The sequence below is a fragment of the Dipodomys spectabilis genome, unplaced genomic scaffold (genome assembly GCF_019054845.1).
Source record: "Dipodomys spectabilis isolate Male_0828 unplaced genomic scaffold, ASM1905484v1 ptg001250l, whole genome shotgun sequence".
NCBI lineage: Eukaryota > Metazoa > Chordata > Mammalia > Rodentia > Heteromyidae > Dipodomys > Dipodomys spectabilis.
The window spans coordinates 10,579-15,729 of NW_024871927.1; the positions used below are offsets into that span (position 1 = coordinate 10,579).

At 36.0% G+C, this 5,151-nt stretch overlaps 1 pseudogene; it reads left to right on the plus strand.

Annotated features, from left to right (window-relative positions):
- Positions 1 to 4,314: 4,314 nt before the first annotated feature.
- On the plus strand, positions 4,315 to 4,427 carry LOC122103005 (annotated as a pseudogene).
- Positions 4,428 to 5,151: the final 724 nt, after the last annotated feature.

Below are 5,151 nucleotides of genomic sequence, written 5' to 3' on the forward strand. Positions count from 1 at the left end.
TTACTGACCAAGTGGACTGGAATCTGTGCTTTGGTTCCATTGCCCAATCCACACATGACCATTCTCAAACACCTTAAATTAAGTAAGGAGAGACTTCTTAGTTAGCGGGTCATTCAAACTTTATATTTGCAAATACAAACTACATATTTACAAATTTCATATTAACTTAGGAGCATCTGAAAATTTCCCAAAGAGCTTAAAGCTAGAAACCAGAAAAAGCAGCTTAAATTAGTTTTATTCTGTTGCTATCGACAATCTATGATCTCCATAGTTGAATTATTCCAATATGTGCTTTTATTTACCAGCAAGATTTGTTTATTGGAAATGCCACCGTGTAAAAGTAACTAGGAGCCACTGTAGGATTGCATGGGAAAAATTGGTCTAAATATAATACTTGACCAGATAAGATTGTGATAAATGAAATGAACCCCAACATAGGGTCACAAGTGTTTTTTTCATTTCTTGCTGTTGATTCCAACATATTTATAATGTTCCATGTGATTTTTGTTTATTTGTACTCTGTCCCCCCAAAAATGGCATAATCCCTCTTTCCAATGTTTTTGATGTTAGTGCCCTCCATATTGTATATACACTTCTCTAGTTTGGGGAGGGAAAGGGAAAAAACAGAATACTTAAATGGGAATACAGGTTGACCCATTGTAACAATGAGATGCACAAGACACTGTTAAAAAACAAACTTTACAATTTAGGAGGGGTTCGGGGGGAGTGTATAGGGTAGTTTTGGAGCTAGGAGGTTAAGGATGGTAGGGGACATATAAAGGAGGAGGTAACAATGCTTGATAGGAAATGTATGCCTTACCTTGCTCATGTAACTAACCCCTCTGTACAGTATTTTTACAATAAATATATAAAAATAAAAGAATAAATGTACTTCAAAGGTAATCTGTGTGGTGGTTGGAGACCAATGATACAGAAAGACTTACAAGGATTGAATACGGGAAACAAATTACCTAAAAACTGAGATGATGCTGAGTATATTCCTAAATGCTCAGGTGGCTGAATTCTGAGGATATGTGTTTGAAGCCCACCCAGACAGGAAAGATGAGACTTTTATTTCCAAAGATACTACTGGAGTTGTGGCTAAAGTGGTAGCCTTGAGTAAAACTGCTCTTGGACAATGCCCAGAGCATGAGATCAAACCCAAGACCAGCCCCCAGTCACTTATAAAAAAGGTTGTGTGTCTGTGTGTGGTGGCAGAACCCTTTACTAGTTTCATGATAGAGCAAGCATTTTAACAATGATTCATGGTGTCAATATTTACCTCTTTATTAATTGTTTTCATACTAATGTGTGCATGGGTGCTTTATCTCTTCTATAACCGGTTTTGTTCAGTGACTGATTGAAAAACTGCCTTAATCAAACCCTTTTTTAAATCAAAATATATTATTGAATACTGCTGAATAGGAAAGTCAATTATTATTGTTTGGAAGAAAAGAAAGAAAAATCAGATGGGAGAATTGTAGAAGTTAAATATTGAAGTGCTTGACTGATATAAGCACTGGCCTTGTAAAGGTAGTCAAAACCTTACCAATGCTATTTTAGAGAAGTGCTAGGGGCTAGAGGCATGGCACTAGTAGTAGAGCACCAGTTGGGTAAAAGGTGGTTATTTTTCACATGGTCAGGTGTTTGGATTTGGTTGACTATTAAAGCTTTTGACTGGCTTGAAAGGGGTCAAAAGTTTGAGCCATCATTAAAGATGATCCCAAAGCTCAAATTCATGGGAGCCAGTGTTGAGCTGCCTATCCACTGTGCTTATTCAACTTGGACATGCGACAGGATGCCTTCTGCAGGTGTAAACTTTGCCATACTGAGATGGTGTTTGTAGGATACCTTAATTGCTCCTGGTATTTCCAACACAGATCTTCTGTGCCATTCATGAGGGATCCTAGGAGCCCCTCATAGGAGACACTTTCAGCCACCCTGTTGAGTCAACTTCCTGGATGGTCTAAACATGCCATCCTTGGTAGCTGATAATGGAACTAGGTATAAAGTTAATCTGCAACATCAGGAAGAGCCACAAATAGGCACCCTCAGAAGCAAGTAACCTCATGAATTGGCCTTGGTAGACAAAAATGAAACTATGTATCCTGCTTTGGTACTTGCGTCTTTGTAGGGATGGTGTGTGAGAGAAGTGTCTTAGATTCAGGCTCTTAAATTCTTTCTAAGAGTCTTGATTTGCAAATTCATTTGTCCACCTAGGAAGAGTGAAAAGTTGGAGATGGAGTCATCTCTGAGAAGAATGTCTAATAATGTAGTCGAGAAAAGGGAAGGACAAGAAATACATTCTGAAGGGCAAAGTGTACCAAAAAATCTTACTCCCATTAGAGCATGTCTTTGTGATTTAAGAATTCTAAACCTAGGAAGCTCAAGAAAATTGGAGCTAAAAAGCCTCCCTCAGACATGCTTAATATTGTCTCCTTTTAGGGAGAATGTGGGGGAAGATATGAAAATATGTGTTAAGGCTGATTTTTATTTTTGAGCTTAATTTTAATGTTCACTTGGTAAACTTAATCCACTATATCCCTGTCTCTGTGTAAATACCCATCAACATGAAATATAAAGTGATTTTGATAAAAAATAAAAATGACTCAGAAGAAATTATAAATGCAAAAACAATCTTCACAGGGCTGGGATGGTGGCTCAGTGGTAGAGCGCTTGCCTTGTATGCATGAGGCCCTGGGTTCGATTCCTCAGCACCACATAAGCAGGAAAAAAAAGCCAGAAGTGGCGCTGTGTCTCAAGTGTTAGAACTTTAGCCTTGAGCTGAAGAGGTGAGGGACAGTGCCCAGGCCCAGAGGTCAGGCCCACGACCTGACCAAAAAAACAAAACAAAAACAAAAAAACAATCTTCATAGAAGCAAACTCTCAGAGATATTTCATAACTTTGACAAGGATAAAGTGGGTGAAGTTAGTATATATGAAAAGTATGACAATGCACTAAAACATAAAAAGATACTCATATATTTCATTATATAACCCAAAGCAGAAAGCAAAGGTTGTTTAGATGATTTTTAAAACCCAGTCTCTTAGGTACTGGGAAGGTGGTTCAATGTTAGAGTGCCTGCCTTGCATGCATGAGCCCTTGGGTTTGATTTCTCAGTATCACATAAGCAGAAAAAGATGGAAGTGGTGCTGTGGCTCAAGTGGTATCACTAGCCTTGAGCTGAGGGACAGCATCCAGGCACCAGAGTTCAAGCCCCATGACCAACAAAATAAAAATAAAATCAAAACAAAACACAGTCTCTCACTTTTGTGACCTCAATTCTGTAATAACGCTGCTTCAGCCTAGCGCTAATATTTTAGGTGTGGACATTTATCAACACTCCTGAATCAGACTCTATTTGATCATTTTTAAATACATATTTTGTTCTTAATTTTCCTCTTTATAAATTCACATGCACCTATAAAAAATTGTGTGGCCATCGCAGTAACCTTCTCAAAGTACCTCCTAATGACAACTTACAAAAAGTTGTATTATATTACAACAAGGAAAACAATGCTACAAATAAAGGAAACCAATAATTAAATATTAATGATTAACACAATAAAAAACGAAACAATTACCAGTGTTTTCAGTATTTGAAGTGTACTACAAATTAGATTTATTATTGTCATATTTCTTTACATTTAACACTGGCTAAGATTATTATGTTCCACAAGAATTTTATAGGCTATAAGTAGTGTTTAAATCACCCACTAAGATTACCATTTATAGTTCACCTCATAATTTGTATATGGCTTATATCATTTGTTCCTCACTAACATAAAAAGTAAGGAAGGCCTACAGTTTTAACAGAAACTGTGTAGCTAACATAGTCAACTCTATTCTGCCCCTTTACAGAAAGACTTTGCAACTTCTCATCAGTAAAGTTTCTATAAACTCTGAAATGGACATACTTAGTAGTATTTATCTGCTACCATAAATCTTAAATACTTTATAGAAAAGTATTATGACCTGCCAAACAGTCCCAGTTTTGGCATATATAAGCAAATTCCAAAAATTAAATATATTTAAAACATTAAAACTTTTAACAAACATTAACACTTGCTGCAGTGTTCATTATGACATGTCCCTTGTATAGAATAATTGAATTCCTCCTCCTACACATCTCTTGAACAACAAGTATCTGGAATTATTTTGTTTTTGACATGTCAATCTTGACTTTATTCTTAATTGTGTACTTATGTAAGAAGTACATGTTTCTAAAATTTCACAATTCTTTTAAACTTAGTTTTTGTTGAATTGTCTAGTTTAAGAAAATCAATTACAATTTATATATAAAAAAATGTTCTGTGCTCAATCCAGCATCACATACACTAACATTGGAAAGATACAGAGAAGATTAACATGGCCCCTGCGCAAGGAAGACAGGCAAATTCCTGAAGCATTCCATCGCCCAATTTGTCAGGAAATGGAAAGACTTGGAAAAAAATTATTAAGTGAAGTAAGCCAAGTCCAAAGAAACATAGGTCACATGGTTTCTCTAATTTTCAATAACTAATATATGTCTGAGATAAGCAGAAAAGGTCAAAAGTTATGTGTACATGACCAGATAAGGTTATGTTAACAGAAATGAACCCCAAGTTAGGGACACAAGTGGGTTTTTTTCTTGCTATTGTTTCTCACGTACTTATAACGTACAGTATGTGTTTTTTTGTTTCTTTATATGTTCCTCCCCCATGCTACAACACCTGTTTCACTGTATTTGAAGTTGTTGCGCCTACATCTTTTATATACTCTCCTCCTCTAATTTGCTTTGGAGAAGGAAAAAAAAACCAAAATGCTTAAATAAGGATACAGGTTGACACATTGTAACAATGAGATGCACAAGAAACTATTTTGTAAAGTGAACTTTACAATTGAGGGGGGAAAGGGAGGAGGTTAATGGACTTGTGGAGGTGGGAGGGAAGGGATGGTAGGGGAACAATAAAGGAGGAGGTAACAATGCTTTTTAGGAAATTTACTCATTACCTTGCTCATGTAAATGTTACCTCTCTGTACAGTATTTTTACAATATGAACGTATAAAAATGTTCTGAGATGGAAGAGTTTATTTCCTTTATTTTACTCATATAATATCGTTAGCAAAGAAATTCATGCAAAACGCCGATATGAAGGTATTTTGAATAA